Source organism: Pleurodeles waltl, chromosome 9 (assembly GCF_031143425.1).
Source record: "Pleurodeles waltl isolate 20211129_DDA chromosome 9, aPleWal1.hap1.20221129, whole genome shotgun sequence".
NCBI classification, from domain to species: Eukaryota; Metazoa; Chordata; class Amphibia; order Caudata; family Salamandridae; genus Pleurodeles; species Pleurodeles waltl.
In genome coordinates this window covers 1,037,514,275-1,037,537,677 of record NC_090448.1, presented here as the reverse complement: position 1 = coordinate 1,037,537,677, position 23,403 = coordinate 1,037,514,275, and positions in this window count along the sequence as shown.

Below are 23,403 nucleotides of genomic sequence, written 5' to 3'. Positions count from 1 at the left end.
CATGTGTGCGAGTACTGTTTAACTACAGTGGTATTGCATGAGCTTTGCATGTCTCCTAGTTAGACCTTGGCTGCTCATCCATACTACCCCTACAGAGCCTGGCTTCTAGACACTGACTAAATTTCACTAATAAGCAATAACTGGACCTGGTATAAGGTGTAAGTACCTTCGGTACCCACTACAAACGAGGACAACGTCCTACACAAGTAGACTGCAGGTTAGTAATAGGGGCAAACACTGGTTCAATCAGGCATGCTCTAAAGCTCATCAGGATTTAAAATGGGCCCTTAACTGATCCCCAAGAGTTGCAGTGGAGGTGAGCTTTTTGCATAGTTAGTATAAGCAGAACACAAAGAAAAGAAAGGCAACTTAAAGTGAGGAGGCTTGGGGCCAGCTGATTAGTGCGTGTGATCCAATTTCTGGTGGGTGGTTAATGGTCCTTTTTTAGGGTAGCGGCCTTGGATGATCTCAATGATTGATGGAAATAAATGTTTTCAGCACCTTTCACATATATATTCACTGGAGTCTGAGTTTGATCCTGTGCCTCTCCCTCCCTTATCCAAGCAGAATCTCTCCTTCTCTGTCGATGAGGTTTCTGGGACCATTTTGAATCTGGCCTGCAACAAGGTTCTGGGCCCTGATGGAGTAGCAGATGATCTATTTAGTACCAATACCCCTATCTGGGCACCCCCGTTGACCCAGGTCCTAAGCGCTGCTATGATGAATGGCCTGCCTAGTTTGTGGGCACAACCCATCACTGTGCCAGTGTTTAAAAAGGGTGATCAAGATGACCCTAAGTGTTATAGGACCATCTTTGTTAGAAATGGGGTCTTTGGTTGACAGTCAGGTTACCCCCTGTTCAAGCAAGGACCCTCACTCTAGTCAGGGTAAAAGAGAATCACCCTAGGCTAACCCCTGCTTACCCCCTTGGTAGCTTGCAGAGCAGTAGGCTTAACCTCAGAGTGCTACATGTAAAGTATTTGTACTAACTCACACAGTAACTTAATGAAAACACTACAAAATGACACAACACCAGTTTAGAAAAATAGGAAATATTTATCTAAACAAAACAAGACCAAAACCACAAAAATCCGACATACACAAGTCAAGTTATGAATTTTTAAAGATTAAACTCAAAAATAGCGCTTAGAAACAAAAATGCTTCGATGAGATGTTAACACGGCGTCGTGACGGAGTCGTTCCCAACAAGCCGACACCAGCGGCGCCGGACACGTAGTCGTGTAGACCCCCAAGTACAGTACCTTTGGTGAAAAGTGAAAACAAGCCGATGCGCGAAGTCGGGGATCGCGGCGTCTGTGCGAAACGTTGAATCCATGCACTTCGAGCGGCATCGGTCATGACATGGTGCGGCGACTTCCACGGACTCGTGGACTTCAGCGGGGCTGCTGCGGCGTCGGTCCTGCGAAGAGCGTCGCGTTCCAGCGAAGGTCAAGGCATCAGGTGCAGGCGGCGTTACCGGATTCAGCAGCGGCGTCGGTCCGGAGTCATCCGAAGTCGATTTCCTTGGATTTTCACCAGCTTTCCTTTCGAGGGCCCAGGCACTGGATCGGGCACCACTTGTCAGAGCAGGAGTCTCTCCAGAGACTCCAGGTGTTGGCAGAGAGAAGTCTTTGCTGTCCCTGAGACTTCAAACAACAGGAGGCAAGCTCTAAATCAAGCCCTTGGAGATTTCTTCACAAGATGGAAGGCACACAAAGTCCAGTCTTTGCCCTCTTACTCTGGCAGAAGCAGCACTGCAGGAAAGCTCCACAAAGCACAGTCACAGGCAGGGCAGCACTTCTTCCTCAGCTATCAGCTCTTCTCCAGGCAGATGTTCCTCTTGGTTCCAGAAGTGTTTCTAAAGTCTGTAGATTTGGGTGCCCTTCTTATACCCATTTTAGTCTTTGAAGTCACCTTTCTTCAAAGAGGATTCACACCTACTTGTGAAATCCTGCCTTGCCCAGGCAAGGCATCAGACACACAGCAGGGGGTTGGAGCTGGCATTGTCAGAGGCAGGCACAGTCCTTTCAGATGAGAGTGACCACTCCACCCCTCCCTCCTAGCAGAGATGGCTAATCAGGAAATGCAGGTTACACCCCAGCCCCCTTTGTGTCACTGTCTAGTGCGAGGTGAAAAACAACCCAACTGTCAAACTGACCCAGACAGGGAATCCACAAACAAGGCAGAGTCACAGAATGGTTTAAGCAAGAAAATGCTCACTTTCTAAAAGTGGCATTTTCAAACGCACAATCTTAAAATCAACTTTACTAAAAGATGTATTTTTTAATTGTGAGTTCAATGTCCATCAAACTCCACAATTCCATCTACTCTCTAGGGGAATCTACACTTTAATCATATTTAAAGGTAGCCCCCATATTATCCTATGAGAGAGAAAGGCCTTGCAACAGTGAAAAACGAAATTGGCAGTATTTCACTGTCAGGACATATAAACCACATTACTATATGTCCTACCTTATCCATACACTGCACCCTGCCCTTGGGGCTACTTAGGGCCTACCTTAGGGGTGCCTTACATGTAAGAAAAGGGAAGGTTTAGGCCTGGCAAGCGGGTACACTTGCCAAGTCGAATTTACAGTGTAAAAATACACTTACAGACACTGCAGTGGCAGGTCTGAGACATGATTACAGGGTTACTTGTGTGGGTGGCACAACCAGTGCTGCAGGCCCACTAGTAACATTTGATTTACAGGCCCTGGCACCTCTAGTGCACCTTACTAGGGACTTACTAGTAAATCAAATAGGCCAATCATGGATAAACCAATAACATACAATTTACACGGAGAGCATATGCACTTTAGCACTAGTTAGCAGTGGGAAAGTGCTCAGAGTTCAAAAGCCAACAGCGACAGGTCAGAAAAAAATAGGAGGTAGGAGGGAAAAAGATTCAGGATGACCCTGCATAAGCAAAAGTCCAACAATCTTCTTGAAGGTTTTGGAGCAGGTCATCCTGGGCAGGCTATCATTGTGGTACAAATAACATAATATCACCTTAGAATTGCAATATGGGTTTAGGCCTGCCCTTAGTACTGTAGATCAGTTCTTGAATCTTTATCCCCTAATCCAGAAGATTACTGCAGCTAAAAAGGGTACCTCGTTCCAGAGTTTCATGGATCTCCCTTTTGCCTTTGATCGTGATAACCATACCAAGTAATGGGCTCTGATGTTATCATTAGGGGTTGATCTGGCCTTGGTGTTCTTTTTGGGGGATTGGCATCAGGACATGTCCGCCTCTGTTATGTGTGGGTGGCCATTGTACAAGGTATTTCTCAATAACTCGGGGTGTCAGACAGGGATATACTTAGGCCCCTTTTTTGTTTGCCAATCACAAAATTCCCAAAAATATTTATGCCTGTGTTAAATGCACCTTTACTGCCTGCGCTGAGGCTTTCAGGGAGAATAATGAATTCTTGAAACCTGCCGAGCCCATTGTGTCATAAAAATGATACTTCTCACGGAAAGCTATTTGAATTGGGTGACCAACCTTTATCACCGAAACCTGCTAACCACATTAAGATTTAATCTCTTTGTGCACCTTGTTAGTTTCCCCAAGGGCTGGTCTGTCCCAGATACTTCGGGGCCCTGTAATTCTGATAATATTGTTCTACAATCAATTGAGCATTGTGTCCTGTTTGTTTCCATTTTTCATTATCAAGAAAACCGTTTCTGGCCCCTCTTCTTAAAGAACTTATGCCCACGTTCTCAAAACTGTCAGGCAAAGCAGCATAGCACCAAAAAATGCTCCACTGTACTCGGTTGCATGACAGGGAGAGAGGAGGAGAGCACCATATTCACAGAGATATTGCACTCACCTCCTCTCTCCTTAGCACCAGTGCAGATTTGAGCTGCTGAGCACCACACCCATACCTTTTCTCCATAGTGCAAGGGTGTGTGAGTCTAGCATAGGTTTTAAATACTATGCTTAGACTCACTTTAAAACTTTTACCACATTGTATGTGTGTAGTAAAGTGCAGCATACATGAAAAGTCAGAAAAGCAAGGAGAAATCGAAATATTTATCCATTTAACACCTACTTTCAAAATTCTTGGTGCAAAACCCTGTCTACGAATGTTATTAGATAGGGTTATGTGTCAAAAAGCATGGGTAGTTGCATGGGGGATCCTATGCACCACCCTTGTGACGGCCCCCTGAGGCAAACTAATGCGAAGCAGTTTTTGGTGCAGCTTTGCATTACTTTTCCACACAAACCAATGCAAATACAAATTTGTGTTGGGTTGTTAATCCCCCAAAAGGTTTTGCATCTGATTTGCATTACAAAAGTAAAACAAACCCAACACCACACGTTTGTGAATCTTACCCTTGGGTTCACAACTGTAAGATCTGCTATGTTACACTTATTGATGTTTGAGGATCCCTACACCTGTATGTGTGACTCCAACAGTCTAAGTTGTGTAATGAGGTTGCATGAGACTTCGGATTAATTCTGGCTTTTGTGCCTTCTAGGGGTATTTATTACTGTTAGAGATGGGGTTTTGGTTGGCAGTCAGGTTACCCCCTGCCCAAGCAAGGAACCTCACTCTAATCAGGGCAAAGGAGAAACACAACTGGTTAGCCCCCACTTCTCCCCTCGGTAGCTTGGAACAAGCAAGAATGCTTATCCCAAAAGCAATGTGGGATAAGGGCACAACACACAAAATAATACAGTAAAGACAATAGAAAATGGACGCCACACCAGTTTAGAAAAATAGGCAATATTTATCTTACTCAAACAAGACCAAAACAACAAAAATCTAACATACACAAGTGAAGATATGAATTTTCAAAAGAATAAGAGTCTTACTCCATAGAACACAATACAAACGTTGATTTTACATGAAGTACCTGGTTTGCATAAAAAATAAAGGCGCACAGGTGAGGGTGCGTCGGAGAAGTCAGCGATGCATCGATTCCTTACTCACAAGTGAGGCCGTGCTTTGTTTCCTACTCCAGTCGGGTCGGCAATGATTCGTTTTCCTCACTCGCAAGAAAGTGATGCGTCGAATTGCAGACTGAGCACCTCGGGTCTGCGCAGATTCATGATGACTTTGACACCCAGTGTTGTGTGAGAAATCCGGTTGCACAGTGTTCGAAAACCACGCTGCTTGGTGTTTGAATTGTTATCAGCAGCTGCATGTGGGTGTTGCATCGTTTCTCCAGCTATGATGAGTCGATCACCCAGCCGAGTGGCAGGTGAGTGTTGATTTCAGCTGCAAAGCGGGTTACAAATTGTTTATCAGCCACATTGCAGATGGTACATCAAAAATGTCCCAGCATGGCATTCTGTGCGTGGATTTCAGTCCTTGTTCTGCCAACTTCACCCTTCAAGGGCCCAGGGACTGAATAGGGCACCACTTGGCAGGGCAGGAGTCTCAGCAGAGAGTCCTGGCGCTGGCAGAGGAAGTCTTTGATGGCCCTGAGACTTCAAAACAGGAGGCAAGCTCAGTTCAAGCCCTTAAAGATTCTTCTCCAGCAGGAATGCACAACAAAGCCCAGTTGTTGCCCCTTTCACAGGCAGAAGCAGCAACTGCAGGATAACCCAACAAAGACAGTCACTGGCAGAGGCACCAATTCACCTCAGCTCTTCTCCTTGACAGAGGTTCCTCTTGGTTCCAGAACTGATCTGAACTGTGGTGTTTTGGCTCCAATACTTATACACCTTTCTGCATTTGAAGTAGGCAAACAACAAAGAACAGTTTCTCTTGTTTACTGGATCCTGCCTTGCCTAGTCCAGACCCCAGACACCCACAGCAGGGGGTTGGAGACTGCATTGTGTAAGGGCAGGCACACCCCAGCTCCCTTTGTGTCACTGTCTAGAGGAGAACTCACAAACACCCTAACTGTCATTTTGACCCAGGCAAGGAATCCACAAACAGGCAAAGTCACAGAATGGTTAAAGCAAGAAAATGCCTACTTTTTAAAAGTGGCATTTTCAAACTAACAATCTAAAAAACAACTTCACTAAGACATGTATTTTTAAATTGTTAGCTCAGGGACCCCAAACTACACATTTCTATCTGCTCTCAAAGGGAAACTACACTTTAAGTATATTTAAAAGCTGCCCCCATGTTAACCTATGAGAGAGATAGGCCTTGCAACTGTGAAAAACAAATTTGGCAGTATTTCACTGTTAGGACATGTATAAACAAATCAATACATGGCCCACCTTTAGGATACACTGCATTCTGCCCCTGGGGCTACCTAGGGTCTACCTTAGGGGTGCCTTACATGTATAAAAATGGAAGGTTTAGGCCTGGCAAGTGGGTACACTAGCCAAGTTGAATTGGCAGTTTAAAACTGCACACACAGACACTGCAGTGGCAGGTCTGAGCCATGTTTATATGGCTACTAATGTGGGTGGCACAACCAGTGATGCAGGCCACTGATAGCATTTGATTCACAGGTCCTGGGCACCTCCGGTGTACTTTACTAGGGACTTACTAGTAAATCAAACATGCCAATCATGGAAAAGCCAATTACACATACGCTTTACACAGGAACACTTGTGCACAGGTAAGAAGTGGTAAAGTGCCCAGAGTACCAAAAACAGCAAAACAGTCCAGCATACAATCAAAACATGAGAAGCAGAGGCAAAAACGATAGAGGATACAACACCAAGAATGCCAGGTCTAATACGATTGGGGCCAGAGGGAGGCATAAATGCTTATCCACCTCCTAACATTTTGTTGAGCACTGGTCTTTTGAATTCTAAGTTTACCCTATGTGTAACAAATTTAAATGGGGGGCCTTGGATGCTTGTTGATTTACTGTACGATTTCATGAATTATAATAAGGGGTTTTGGATGTGAGTTGATCTACTGTGTGTTTTGATGTTGTTTTATTTATTTATATGGTTTCATGAAGTGTTTTATTTGTTTTTATCCATGTGGATCTTTAATGGTTATAGTTTAACTGAAAAAATATATATTAGTTACTACTACCACCAAGATATATCTATTACCTGAGGAAGTTGGTGGATCTAGAAGACCGACAATATAAATCCCCACCCTGTCAAAGACAGTCCCACCCAATGGTTATGTTTTTAAGGAAGTCTTTCATTTGCCCCCTGTATGCCTCTGGCCTGACAGGTGGCACAGGTGCTGCAGAACCTCTTCACTTTGGCAGATATGTTGGGTTAATAGGAATGGTTGATCAGCCTATTCAAGGTCTTGGTCTGGCCACATGTTCTTCCAAGGGGATGTCATGGCTCAAAGTGAGGAGGATTTCTCTGTACTTTTGGAGGACCGCCACTTTCTTGGTAGCCCCTGATTTGGAATCCCTTGCCTCATTATAAAGGACTCCATCCTCCCAGGAAAGACCCTGCAGAATCCATTGGCATCACCCTGCTCTTGCCTGGAGACAGTCTGCGTTAGACCCTCAAGAATGGGACACTCTCTTTGCCCTTGACACAATTCTTTTCTGGAGGTTCCACAGGCTCCTTGCAACTCTGCCAGGTTGGGAAAATCTATCAGGGATGGAGTCCCTTCTTTAGAGGTCAGATCTTCCCTCTGGAGTTGTTTGGGATGGCTCACCAGACGATGTGCCCTTTCTATTGCTTCTGGAGGCTTGGCTTTTTATTCCATGGTCCAAGTATCCAGCACTTCCCTGGTGTGCAGTCTGTGACCTGGTCATAGCACATACCCCTTCATCTGCACGTGGACCTTTCTATCAACCTCTGACCATTCAGATGCTTCAAGATAATTTCCTTGTAGACACACTACTTGGAGGGCAGGATACACAGCTATCTTCTTAGGGCCCGTCACCCCTCCCTATTCCAAGCTCTTTATTGCCACAGGATGGAGCTTGTATCTGCTGTCTGCATAAGTAACCTGGTGAAATATACCAGGTAGGATCTGCTCTGGAGAAACCAGTTTTCCATTACCACAGGCACACTGGCACAATGTATCTCTCAAAGCCTCAACCTCAGTCTCATTGATTTTCAGCCTCTGCCTGTACTTTTCCATGCTTGGAGGTAAAGCTGCCAGTGCTGCAACTTCTACCCCACCCACAGACACTAAGGTTGCCTCAGTGCATCCTGTTCCCATATCTGGGTGAACTTCCACCCACACACCTACACCAGCAATTCCTTTGGACCGCCCACCAGTGGAGCAGTGAAGCAGAAAGAATCTCCTTTTTTGCATACTGGCTGTAAGCAATCAAATTAATTCCCTGCCTTTGCAGGATCAAAATACTTCCCGATACCCAATTCTCTTGGAAGTAGAATGGCTCACCCCACCTCCTTTTGCAGGTGTTTGCGGATCTTTAGAAGACTCTTTTGCTTTTTTATCTTGGTTACCCAGGGCTTTCCCGTGGGAGGGACCGGTCCTCGTTTCTTCTGATCACCCTCTTGGTGTTTCTTGAAAACCCTGGTTCTCAACCACTTATCAGCTGTCTCACCTAGTTCTCTAGGACTAGACAGTTTAGAATCAACCAGTTCCCTGAGGTACACATTCTCAAGATGTGCTCCTTCATGACTAAATTGTATAGCCCTTCATAGATATGTAGGCTCATATTTATACTTTTTTAGCGCCTCATTTGCGTCATTTTTTGACACAAATGCGGTGCTAAAAAACTATAAATATGGGCCTTAGTTTGTTAAGTTGCATCCAGCCCTCTGGTGCCTTAACTACGGTCTCTACAAAGTTCACCCAGGACTGGGTGCTGCCTTTCTGGGTGCCCCTGAACTTCATCCTATACTACTCTGGGGTGAGACCAAACTTCCTTATCAGACATCTCTTCAGGTATGGGTAGATGCAGATAGGATTCTGCCTCTTGCCTCATCCCCCTCTAGGGTCAGTGTCCTATCCCTCCCAGCTAATGGGATCAGTTCCTTCAAATATTGTCAGCCACTTGTCAATGTCATCACCCTCTTGATATTTAGGGACAATCCCCTTGGGTAGCCTTGGGTCGAACTCACCACCCCTGGACAACTCAAACTCATCTTCCCTTCTCTTTCCCTGAGGGACCGACCTACTCCTGTTGTGCTGGATCCTCTCACCCTACAATGCACCTGGTCAAATCCTTAAAAGTCCACTGGATACTGGTCAACCGGGCTCTTTTTTTTAAGACGTGTTGCAGGGACTGTTGGTAGCTCGTTTGTACCTGTTGCTTACAGAGAATCCACTCCTGAATCTTTACAAGTAAGGCAAAGACCTTTTTGTGGTGAAGCTGAAAGTGTGCAGTAGGTGCAGCCCTTCAGAGTGCAGTACTTCATTGCGCAGAACAAGGGTTCACCAGGGCAGTCCTTCATCTTATGGTTTCTTTCAGCAGGGATCTGAGTTGCTGGGCAGCTGTTCCTTTTATATATCCAGGTTTCTGGACTAGCAAGCAAGAGGCATCCCTGACCAATGGGATGCAGGGTACAATCCTCGATGGTGACTATTTCCTGCGAAGTGTGGCCCAATTTTTGTCCCAGAAACCACTGATTCTCAAAAATTAAGCATGGAGAAAATCTCTCCTGGAGGGCTAATCCAACCCACAGATGTGGCTAACTTTTCCCTACACTACCCTTACATCCCCTCTCCTAACATAAAAACAGTGGCTCCTATGTGGCTGGGAGTGCAAGAAATATAGGAGGTTGGGTTTCTGTTCCAACTGTCTTTCCCTTCTTTGAAGACCAGTTTGGACAACTATCCCCCTTCCTCCTCTGGCATCTACAGCTGCATTTCTACCACCAGATGGTTTCTTTGTCTCATCCCAGGCCACTGTACACCTCATTAAGGTAGCTTGGCTCAGCCTGTCAAAGACTGACCAATCAGTAAAGGCTACTACAGGGCTGATTTTAGGTATCTTTATGAAAGAGTTTGTAGGAGACTGGCCTGGCTTATAGTGGATACCTGATGGTACTTACACCCTGTGCCAGGTCCAGTTATTCCTTATTAGTAGATTAGTAGTGTTCTAGCAGCTTAGGCTTATAGAGGTAACTATAGCAGAGCAGCTTAGGCTGAACTAGGAGACATGCAAAGCTCCTACTATACCACTTATATCATAAAGCACTATATCATAAGAATCACAATACTCAGGGTTACTAAAAATAAAGGTACTTTATTTTAGTGACAATGTGCCAAAAATATCTCAGAGGATATACTCCCTTAGGAGGTAAATAAATACACAAAATATATACACAAACCAAAATCAGGTAAGTAAACAGTTAGAAAAGTAGTGCAAACACTGTAGAATACAATAGGATGCAATAGGCCTAGGGGCAACACAAACCATATACTAAGAAAGTTGAATGCAAACCACGTAGGAACCCCTGGCCTAGTGTAGTGTGTAGAGGGTCGCTGGGAGTGTAAGAAAACACTAAGGGTGTCCAAGATACCCCACCACAAGACCCTGAAATGTAGTAGTAAAGTGACACTACTTTCCAAAAACACACTAAACTCGTGATAGGAGATTCTGCAAAGACCACAAAAGACTGCAAAGCACTAAAGATGGATTTCTGGACCTGAGGACGTGCAAAGGAAGGGGAACAAGTCCAAGAGTCACGAAAGTGTCCAGGGGGGCAGGAGTACACTAAACCCCGGATGAATGTGCAAAATGGCTACCTCTGGATGGAAGACCCTAAAGATTCTGCAACAACGAAAGATGCCAGGAACTTTTCCTTTGTACAGAAGATGTCCCATGAGGTGCTGGAGGATGCAGAGTTGTTTCTTTGGAGAAATACCGCTAACAAGCCTTGCTAGCTGCAAAGGTTGCAGTTGAAGAAAAAGGGTGCTGCCTCGGCCCAGGAAGGACCGGGAGGTCGCCACTTGGAACAGAAGACAGAGGGGGCCCTCAGCAACACATAGAGCCCACACACAAGAAGGCAGCACCCACAGAAGTACTTGATCACGGGTTCAAGAAAACTGAGCATGGTGGTTATCTCAACACTACAAAAGAGGGTCCCACGAAGCCGGTGGTCAACTCATCAAGTTGAGCAATGCAGGACGGAGTGCTGGGGAACTGGGCTAGGCTGTGTATGAAGGATTCCTTGCAAAAGTGCACAGAAGCCCTAGCAGCTGCAGTTCACGCAGTACACAGGATTACTGTCTGGAGTGGGAGGCAAGGACTTACCTCCTCCAAATTTGGACAGTTGGACCACTGGACAGTCTGGGTCACTTGGGTCCACCACCTGTGTTCCAGGGGCCAAGCTCGTCAGGATGAGAGGGGTCCCAGAATACCAGTGACGCTGAAGTTTGGTGCCTGCTGGAGCAGGGGGAAGATTACGTCGACCCACTGGAGATTTCGTCATAGCTTCCAGTGCAGGATGAAGGCAGGCAGCCACAAAAGCATGCACCACCAGGAAACAGTTGAGAGAGCCGGCAGGATTAGGCGCTACAATGTCGCTGGTAGTCCTCTTGTTACTTTGTTGCAGTTTTGCAGGCGTCCTGCAGAAGTCAGCGGTCGATCCTTGGCAGAAGTCGAAGAGGGAGATGCAGAGGAACTCTGATGAATTCTTTCAAATCGTTACCTGAGGAAAAGCCCACTGGAGAGACCCTAAATAGCCCTGAGAGGAGGATTGGCCACCTAGTCAGGTAAGAACCTATCAGGTGGGGTCTCTTACGTCACCTGCTGAAACTGGCCACTCAGAGGCCTCCAGAGTGCCCTCACACCTCTAGATTCAAGATGGCAGAGGTCTGAAACACACTGGAGGAGCTCTGGTGGACAGGGGAGAGGTCACTCCCCTTTCCTTCATCCTATTTCGCACCAGAGCAGGGACTAGGGGTTCTCTGACCCGGTGTAGACTGTCTTATGAAAGGAGGGCACCATCTGTGCCCTTCAATGCATTTCCAGAGGCTGGAGGAGGCTACTCCTCCCCAGGCCTTAACACCTATTTCCAAAGGTGACACACAAATACTACTTAAATTAGAATGCCCCAAAAACATTGAAAACTCACAAATCTTCAGTTGCCTCAGAGCCGTTGATCAGTGGATGACCTGGAACCATCTCAAACTAAATACCTCCAAAACAGAAATACTCATATGTGGTGACTGGAAAAGTTATGACCCTCTGTGCGTCCGGCCTGACAATCTCGGACCACCTCCTCAATTATCCAAGGATGTTAAAAACCTAGGAATCACCATGGATTCCAAGTTAACTATGAATGCCCAAGTGGACAAATTAGCACAAACAAGCTTCATCACCTTGAAGACTTTACGACGCATCTTCCCCCACCTCGGATTTCCACACAAGGTGCAAGCTAATATCTTGCTTGTACTATCCAAACTGGATTATGCCAATGGGCTCTACCATGGATCATCTCTATCTGTTATGAAAAAACTACAATGTATCCAGAATTCCGCAGCCAGGCTACTATTACATATAAAGCCACAAGCCCACATCTCCCCTGCCTTGAGAGCACTACACTAGTTACCCGTTGCCAGAAGATGCACTTTCAAGCTGCTTTGTATCACCCACAAAGCTATACATGGAACAGGACCGCTTTTTATCAGAAACAAAATTACCAAATACATCCAACAAAGAAACCTCTGCTCAAGATTGGCACCCCGCCTTAGAACACCACCATACAGGAAAAAGACTATAGGTGGTACATCCTTCTCCGTCCAAGCAGCCAAACTATGGAATTCATTACCCACAACTACAAGAGCCACAGATAACTTTCTTGTCTTCAGAAAACTACTCAAGAGTTGTCTCTTTCCTTCCTAACCACCTAAACCTCCTAAAATACACACACACTCTTTAAACCTGTTTGACTAAGTATATTTTACCCATGGTTCTAATTATGTATTATATGTGTATATGTGTGTGTATTCATGTGTGTGTGTGTGTATATATATATATATATATAAATATGTATATATATATATATATATATATATATATGTATATATATTCATATATTTATGTAGGTATGTATGTGTATATGTTGTTTCTGTGCTTGGCATGTTCGTGGATCATTGCATGGCTCCTGGGTGGGTTGTTATACTAGATATCTATGAATTCCTGCTCTCATCTTATGACACTTATCTACTCATCATCATATGTCATGTCTCTATCAAACTATCCTCCATTCTCACTCTGACTCATCCCAAATCCCTTCTACTACTTTCATCTCCTGAATAACTCTGCCTAAGCTGTTCCCTCCGCTTCCCCATCTAACTCACCAAACCTCACTCTACTACTGTGACCTCCCACACAACCCTACTAAATTCTCCCGCATTTATCTCACCCTGCTACTATGCTCTCCCTAACCCTTCCACATACTCTTCCCTCCTCCACCCCCCTTTACTCATCCCAAGCCTTTGGGTTGAGTAAATGAAGGATGTACTCCCAATTAACACTTCTGGATTTCTTTCCTCCTCCACCCCTCCATTACTCCAGTCAATCTAACTAACAAACTCTCATATCCGCGGCTCAAATTAACTCATAATAATACTAAAACTGTACTCATTATTTCCCGATACCAATCCATCACTAATTCTTGTTGGGTTCCAGAGTAGCGTGCTACTCATCGAAAAGTGCTTTGAAGCCTCGTCAGGGGTAGTAAGCGCTATATAAATACGATTACAATACAATACAAAGGGAGAGGGTGTAACACCCTTTCTCAGAGGAAATTCTTTGTCCTGCCTTCCTGGGACTGGGCTGCCCAGACCCCAGGAGGGCAGAACCCTGTCTGTGGGTTGGCAGCAGCGGTAGCTGCAGAGAAAACCCCTGAGAGAGCTGGTTTAGCAGTACCCGGGGTCCTTGGTGGAGCCCCGGGGATGCATGGGATTGGCACCCCAATACCAGATTTGGATTGGGGGGACAGTTCCATGATCTTAGACATGTTACATGGCCATATTTGCAGTTACCATTGTGAAGCTACATATAGGTATTGACCTATATGTAGTGCATGAGTGTAATGGTGTCCCCGCACTCACAAAGTCTGGGGAAATTGCCCTGAACTATGTGGGGGCACCTTGGCTAGTGTCAGGGTGCCCTCACACTTAGTAACTGTGCACCTAACCTTCACTAAGTGAAGGTTAGACATATAGGTGACTTATAAGTTACCTAAGTGCAGTGAAAAATGGCTGTGAAATAACGTGGATGTTATTTCACTCAGGCTGCAGTGGCAATCCTGTGTAAGAATTGTCTGAGCTCCCTATGGGTGGCAAAAGAAATGCTGCAGCCCATAGGGATCTCCTGCAACCCCAATACCCTGGGTACCTAGGTACCATGTACTAGGGAATTATAAGGGTGTTCTAGTGTGGCAATTAGAATTGGTGAAAATGGTGACTAGCCTATAGTGACAATTTTAAAGGCAGAGAGAGCATAAGCACTGAGGTTCGCATTAGCAGAGCCTCAGTGACACAGTTAGTCACTACACAGGTACACACATTCAGGTCACAAACTATGAGCACTGGGGTTCTGGCTAGCAGGATCCCAGTTAGAAAGGGAAAAACAAACTGACAGACATGTAAAAATGGGGGTAACATGCCAGGCAAGATTGTACTTTCCTATAGAAATGCCCACCTAAAGCTGAGAGGTGTAACAACCATGTTCTACATGTTTGCAGTTAACAACTGGTTCCTGCGAATGTCAGCTGATTTACAAAACATTAAAATATGCCATTGAAAAGCAAATATAAAATCAATATATAGGGATGGGCACATATAGCTTGGAGCTGTAACTTTTAAGAAGTGAAATTCTAGTTACCCAGAGACACAAAATCAAAATATTAGGAAGAAGCATGGGGAAAATCGGAATTACCTACACTCCAACAAACAAAACGTTAGCTAAGAATTACCTGCCTTTATAAAATAGATAACCAATTCCATTCATAAGTAGCATCTCTGATTTTGCTATATTTGGAATATTATTTGGTGCTTCACAGGATAATTATTCTGTGCATTGCAGAAGGTATTGTCTACAAAATGGAAAGTGTGAGCATTTCCATTAAAACTTCCTGTAGTGTTGGGGGCCCTAGGCACTCATGCTACTTAACCCCTTAGCTGCCAGGCCTTTTCCACTCAGGTGCCAGGCCATTTTTTGGCTATTTCTGACAGTTCGCGCTTAGACCCTCATAACTTTTTGTCCACATAAGGACCCGTGCCAACTTTGTGTCCTGAAGGAGACCAAGAAATTAGCCAAAACGCATTTAAAATTTTTTTGGGGGAAAAAAGGACTGCAGAAGAAGGCTTGTGATTTTTTCCCTGAAAAAGGCATCAACAAAGGGTTTGCAGTGCTAAAATCACCATATTCCCAGCTTTCAGGAACAGACAGACTTGAATCAGAAAACCCAATTTTCAACACAATTTTGGCATTTTACTGGGATATACACAATTTTTACTATTTTTTGTGCTTTCATCCTCCTTCCAGTTAGGGACAGAAATGGGTATGAAACCAATGCTGGATCCCTGAAACTAAACATTTCTGAAAAGTAGAGAAAATTATTAATTCAGCAGGGGGTTATTTGTGTAGATCCTACAAGGGTTTACTACAGAAAATAACAGATGAAATAAAAAAAATCACCATATTCCCAGCTTTCAGGAACAGACAGACTTGAATCAGAAAACCCAATTTTCAACACAATTTTGGCATTTTACTGGGACATACACAATTTTTACAATTTTTTGTGATTTCATCCTCCTTCCAGTTAGGGACAGAAATGGGTATGAAACCAATGCTGGATCCCTGAAACTAAACATTTCTGAAAAGTATAGAAAATTATTAATTCAGCAAGGGGTAATTTGTGTAGATCCTACAAGGGTTTACTACAGAAAATAACAGCTGAAATAAAAAAAAAATAGAAATTGAGGTGAAAAAAACAGCAATTTTTCTCAATGTTTTACTCTGTAACTTTTTCCTGCGATGTCCGATTTTTGAAAGCAATATACCATTATGTCTGCTGGACTCTTTTGGTTGCGGGGATATATAAGGCTTGTAGGTTCATCAAGAACCCTAGGTACCCAGAGCCAATAAATGAGCTGCACCTTGCAATGAGTTTTCATTCTATACCGGGTATACATCAAGAAAACCTTTGCATTTCCAAAATGGGCACAAGATAAGGTGTTGAGAAGCAGTGGTTACTCGCACATCTCTGAATTACGGGGTGACCATACTAGCATGTGAATTACAGGGCATTTCTCAATTAGACGTCTTTTTTACACACTGTCTTACATTTGGAAGGAAAAAATGAAGAGAAAGACAAGGGGCAATAACACTTGTTTTGCTATTCTGTGTTACCCCAAGTCTCCGGATAAAAATGGTACCTCACTTGCATGGTTAGGACTAATGCTTGCGACAAGAAACACAACATGGACACATCACATTTTTACATTGAAATCTGACGTTTTTTGCAAAGTGCCTAGCTGTAGATTTTGGCCTCTAGCTCATCCGGCACCTAGGAAAACCTACCAAACCTGCGCATTTTTGAAAAGTAGACACATCTAAGGGAATCCAAGATGGGGTGACTTGTGGGGCTCTCACCAGGGTCTGTTTCCCAGAATCCTTTGCAAACCTCAAAATCTGGCTAAAAAACACTTTTTTCCTCATATTTCGGTGACAGAAAGTTCTGGAATCTGAGAGAGGCAACAAATTTCCTTTCATACAGCATTCTCCTGAGTCTCCCGATAAAAATGGTATCTCACTTGTGTGGGTAGGCCTAGCGCCCATGACAGGAAATGCCCCAAAACACAACGTGGACACATCACATTTTCCCAAAGAAAATAGAGGTGTTTTTTGCAAAGTGCCTAGCTGTGGATTTTGGCCTCTAGCTTAGCCAGCACCTAGGGAAACATACCAAACCTGTGCATTTTTTAAAACTAGACACGTAGGGGAATCCAAGATGGGGTGACTTGTGGGGCTTTCACCAGTTTCTGTTACCCAGAATCCTTTGCAAACCTCAAAATTTGGCAAAAAAAACACTTTTTCCTCAAATTTCGGTGACATAACGTTCTGGAATCTGAGAGGAGCCATAAATTTCCTTCCACCCAGTGTTCCCCAAGTCTCCAGATAAAAATGGTACCTCACTTTTGTGGGTAGGCCTAGTGCCCGCGACAGGAAATGCCCCAAAACACAACGTGGACACATCACATTTTCCCAAAGAAAACAGAGCTGTTTTTTGCAAAATGCCTAGCTGTGGATTTTGCCCTCTTGCTCAGCCGGCACCTAGGGAAACCTACCAAACCTGCATATTTTTTAAAACTAGACACCTAGGGGAATCCAAGATAGGGTGACTTGTGGGGCTCTCACCAGTTTCTGTTACCCAGAATCCTTTGCAAACCTCAAAATTTGGCTAAAAAAATATTTTTTCCTAACATTTCGGTGACATAATTTTCTGGAATCAGAGAGGAGCCACAAATTTCCTTCCACCCAGCCTTCCCGCAAGTCTCCCGATAAAAATGGTACCTCACTTGTGTGGGTAGGTCTAATGCCCGCGACAGGAAATGCCCCAAAACACAACGTGGATGCATCACATTTTCCCAAAGAAATCAGAGCTGTTTTTTGCAAAGTGGCTAGCTGTGGATTTTGGCCTCTAGCTCAGTTGGCACCTAGGAAAACCTACCTAACCTGCACATTTTTGAAAACTAGACACCCAGGGGAATCCAAGATGGGGCTCTCACCAGGTTCTGTTACCCAGAATCCTTTGCAAACCTCAGAATTTGGCTAAAAAAACACATTGTTCTCAAATTTCGGTGACAGAAAGTTCTGGAACCTGAGAGGAGCCACAAATTTCCTTACACCCAGTACTCCCCCAAGTCTCCTGATGAAAATGATACCTCACTTGTGTGGGTAGACCTAGTGCCCGTGACAGGAAATGCCCCAAAACACAACGTGGACACATCACATTTTCCGAAAGAAAACAGAGCTGTTTTTTGCAAAGTGCCTAGCTGTGGATTTTGGCCTCTAGCTCAGCTTGCACCTAGGGAAACCTACCTAACCTGCTCATTTTTGAAAACTAGACACCCAGGGGAATCCAAGATGGGGTGACCTGTGGGGCTCTCACCAGGTTCTGTTACCCTGAATCCTTTGCAAACCTCAAAATTTGGCAAAAAGAAAAAAAAAATCCTCACATTTAGGTGACAGAAAGTTCTGGAACCTGAGACGAGCCACACATTTCCTTCCACTCAACGTTCCCCCCAGTTTCCTGATGAAAATGATACTTCACTTGTGTGGGTAGCCCAAGTGCCTGCATCATAAAAAGGCCAAAAACCTGTGGAGTTGAGGAGATAGCACAGCAAGTTGATAAGCACAAATTCTTCTATCATACATCTTTAGGCTGACTCTGCTTTGGGGACCCACACAAGTGAGGTATCATTTTACTTGGGAGACTGAGGGGAACACTGGGTGGTAGGAAATTTGTGCAGGGGCGGTGATCCTACAAAGTAAAGTGAGGGAAATATGATTTTGTAAGCAAATTTTGGGGTTTGCAGAGGAGTCTGGGTAAGAAAATGTTGGGGGATTCAGGCAAGCCACACCTCCCTGGACTCCTTGGGGTGTCTAGTTTAAAAAAATGTCTGGGTTTGGTAGGTTTCCCTAGATGAAGGCCGCACCCGGGATCAAAAACATAGGTGCCTCCCCCCCAAACACACGTAGTTTTGCAATAGATCATTTTTACATTACCACGTACTTCTGTAATGTTCCAAACCCTACAATTGTGAAAAGAAATGTAATTAGGTTATGTAAAAAAGACCCCTCATCCACCAACCAAATTGATGACATGCTTCATCATCGGGGTCCCACCCGAGACACCTAGCATGCCACAGGTGTGCTGCGATGCTTAATTACAGCGAAGCAGGTTTTGTCATTTTTAGCACTCATACTGGTTGGATTTGGCACGAGGGTGAGTGATGGTTCAGTAGATCAAATTTTCTTAACAAGAGATTTCGCAAAAGTGAAATGCACTGTTAATAACTGAAAGGCCAAAAAACTGAACCAATGACTCACAGCTTGTGAGCTGTAAAGCTGTGTCAACGCACCAACCGCTTTACACTCCATTCACACACCTTTCATATATGACATGCACAAGACCATTCATGCTGCCAGCCGCAGGCCCAGTACGTTACAACACTTGCATCAACAGACAGCACCATTCAAGGGCCCATCACTTCCATACACACACATGCCTGATACAGCAATCACACCAGCTGATGGGAGTGTGTGGACTGGCACACCACCAGCCAAGCACCACTCCATGCACACCGCCAGCCAAGCGCCACCCCATGTCACCGCCATCACTTTTTTTGTTGTTTTTAAACAACAAAGAAACCACTAACTAATTATAAGTAAAAAACTACAAACACAAAAGCTCTAACTGAATACATAACAGTAATGCCAACAGTGAAACGGAACATATGAAAATATAAAACAGGCAGTTTACGCTCACGGTATTTCCCAAACATTTTTTTGGGTGTGGTAACTCCTGACAACTGCCTGCCACACACAGCACAGGCTTTGAAGGACAGTCCAGGCAGTACATCCGGCTTTCCCTCCGGATACCTCTTTGGGCACAAACTCTACATTTCTTGGTGGGAAAGTCTTTTTTGGGAGTGGGAGGAATCTGATCAGGAAAGTGGCGATCATTCAATCTAGCCACATCCTCCACAACTGCTACTCTAGGAACTCTTGCATGATCCACCATAACAAGGCTCTCCATCACTGACTCCTGAAATTTAACAAATCTCATCCTTGACTCAGGGCAGGGCAACAATTCTTAAACACTATAAAAGCATTAAAAGTTGCCAGATTGAACAAATTCCACATGTATGACTTACGAACCGCAGTGTAGGGTTCCAACCTCTGATGTACTCTATCAACACCACCCTTGTGCTTATTGTAATCTAAAATGCACACAGGTTTGTGCACTTCAGCAACTTGATCCCAAACAGCCACAGGTGAAGTTCTCCCATCATGGATGGTAGTTAGCATGTACAAATCCCTCCTATCTACAAATTTCAGAGCAAGCAGCTCATCATTCCACAAGGCACTGCACTGTCCCCTCTCAAGTTTTTTGCAGACTAGCTCCCTTGGATAGCCTTTGCGGCTAGAGCGGATTGTGCCACAAGCAACAGTGTCCACTCTGAACAACTCCTTGAATAAATGAACTCCAGTGAAGAAGTTATCTACATACAAATGGTGACCTTTGTTAAACAGTCGTCTACCAAGTTCCCACACACTTTTCTCACTAACTCCAAAAGTGGGCGGACAGGGGGGGTCAATACTGGTATCCCTACCAGTGTAGACCCAGAAATTATAAACATATCCTGTCCTGTACTACTTTCTGACAGCATATACAATTTAATTCGATACGTGCCCTCTTGCTGGGAATGTACTGCCTACAAACCAAACGACCCTTGAACAGGTCCAAAGACTCGTCCACACTTATTTCTTTGCCTGGCACATAGACCTCTGAAAACTGATCTACAAAAGGATCAAGGACAGGCCTAATCTTAAAAAGATGGTCACAATCAGGGTGATCTCGTGGCAAGGGTAAATCATTGTCGACAAAATGCAGCATCCAAAGAAGAAGCAAATACAGATTATGAGTCATCGTTGCAGAAAATATAGCTATTTCCATCAAGGGACTAGTGGACCAATAAGAAGCCAGTGACGGCTCCCTTATCAACCCCATCATAAAGAGTCAAACCCAATAACTTTTTCATCTCTTCCAAATTTGTGGGAATCCAATGGGTAGCTCTAGACTGAGGCCTAAGTCTGGCAGCGTTGTCCCTCAAATACTGCTCCGCATACAAATTAGTCTGCTCAACAATTTTTTCCAAAAATACATCGTTCATAAACAACGCAAAGAAATTGATAGGCAAAACGTTTTCTGTATTTACTCTATACCCTGGGAGACTAGTAAAGGCAGGCAACTGTGGCTGCTCCATGTTTGGGGAAACCCAGGTGTCAGGTCTTCCAACTGGAAGCCGTTCAGCTGCTGGCTGCTGCACCATTGGCACATCAATGTCCTCCTCAAAAACAGGCCCTTCATCTGCACTGAGATTGGATTCCTCACCAAAAGATTCCTCTCGAACAGAAAACTCACTCCTAGATTCTCTCTCTTCCTCCTCTGCCTCAGATGCAGAATACGTCTCATAATCATGGTCAGAAGACGACTCAATAACATGCCAACAACCTGCTGAGTGGTCACTCGGCGGCTAGCCATGATCCTTTCTAAGAACTGTAAAGTGACAAATGTGCCAACAACAATGAGAACTGCCCAAAATAAGTAATAAACAAAGTGTGGCTTTATTACAAAGAGCTATGTATTCAAAAACTTTACCACTCACTTGCCTGAAAAAGCTAGACTCACCAGCAACTAATCTGCACAGACTCAGCAATCACCAATGATATCCCACTAAAAAGAGAAAAGAAAAGCATATTAGAGATAAGACAACACAAACGTTGTGCACAAATCTAAGGACAGTTTTGCACACAATCCTGCATTTAGTACACCACCTACAAACATATCATTCATGCATGGCAACAATTCTCCTTTTGAGTAAATTTAATTACCTAAAACTACGCTACCGCAGGTCAACCACTGCCAAAACAAGCCACAACAAAAGAAGCAGAAGCTTTGAACTAGAACAAAAAGAGAAATAAACTGTTATATTCACAAATAGAAACACTTTGCCAGTTGAAAAACGCCCCGTCACCAAACAGTTAAAATTTTTCCCTGGTGTCTAGTGGTCTCCGGGGAAGAGGGGCCTATAATAATACTAGGCCGATCTGCCCCCAAAGGGGGCAGGAACGGCATAAAATATTATGCCCCCTGCATAAAAAACACACACACAAAAAGAAAATCCCTGGTGCCTAGTGGATTCTGCCCGCTTGGGGGCAGATGGGCCAAAAAACAAAGCCAATCCGCCCCCAAGGGGGGCCGAGCTACCAAAAAGTGGTTGTCCCCCTTTGGGCGGTGACCGTTGCCCAAGGGGCCACCCCCAGCACAAAAAAAACAAACAAAACACATCCCTGGTGCCATCCTGGCTTCTACCCCCCTGGGGGCAGATCGGCTGAAAAATAATTAGCCGATCTGCCCCGATGGGGGGCAGAAACAGCATATAACATTGTGCCCCCTTGGGGAAGCGGCCCTTGCCCAAGGGGCTGCCCCCCCACAATAAACTCACACACACACACATAATCCCTGGTGCCTAGTGGATTCTACGCCCCTTTGGGGCAGATGGGCCAAAAAACAAGGCTGATCTGCCCCCAAAAGGGACAGAACTACCTAAAAGTGTTTGTCCCCCACCGCACACAAAAACAAAACAAAACACATCCCTGGTGCAATTGTGGTATCTACCCCCCTCCCCCCTCCCAGGGGCAGATCGGCTGAAAAATAATTAGCCGATCTGCCCCCATGGGGGCAGAAACAGTGTATATCATTATGCCCCCCCACACAAAACACACGCACACAGAACAAATTCCCTGGTACCTAGTGGTCATTCCTGCTGCCCAATCGGGATCAAGCAGCAGGAATGCTAAAACAGGCATAGAGGGAAGAGAAAATCCTTCAAAAAATGGCACAAATGTGGCGCTAAAGTAGTATAAATGTGGGCCCTAGTTGCTTAGTTTTGCTGCTTTTGAGAAGATAATGGCTTGGACCCTTTAACGGTGCCAGTGGACAGAAGACAGCAAGACAGCACTGTGCATCCAGAGACGTGAGCAAGGAATTAGTCCAGGATTAATAAAAAGTAAAAGCTCCAACTCCTGGGACCAAAGTTGGGAGAGTGCAACGAATACATAAAAAGGAAAAGAATTTATCACAGCTCAACCGCCTGAAAACATTTTTCCAATGTGCTAACTTTCCAGAAGAAAGTGGAGCATGTAGATCTACAAAGGGAGAAAGAGAGGCAGTGGGAGAGAGCAGGCTGAGAAAACAGACAGCAACAGAAGGAGAGAGTGATAGAAAAAGAGGGAAAAATAAAGAAAGACATGCAGAGGATGAAGGAGTGAAACAGAGTGAGATGAAAAGAGTATGGGAATGGAGAATGAGAGTTTGAGGCGGTAAGGAGAAAAAGAGGGTAAAATATCAAGAGATGTAGAGGGCCAAAAATAGAGGGTCAGAGAGCAAAAGTAAAATGTAAAGTCATAAAGACTGGGTGATAGAGAGAGTATATGGAAAAGAGAGAAGGGAAGAGAGGAAGAGGAAAGACAGAGACTGAAAAAGTGAGTAAGGGGCAAATTGCCAACCAAACAACAGTGGAGTGCTGAGAGAGCTCGTTCCATCCAACCCAGGCACTTCTCTCAAGCTGGTTAACAGCATGAGAGCAGCGCCAGGATGAGTTAGTGGAGTTTGCTTGGCCTGCGCACATTGGGATGGATTGAGGAAGTGCAGCAACATAATATTAATATTAATTTGTCCATGCATTAGCCATTTGCCCGCCCCACCACTCAGCATAGTTGGCAGCCGCCAATGACAAGTAGCCAGGTTCTCATGTATTATACATGAGTTTCTGGCCTCCA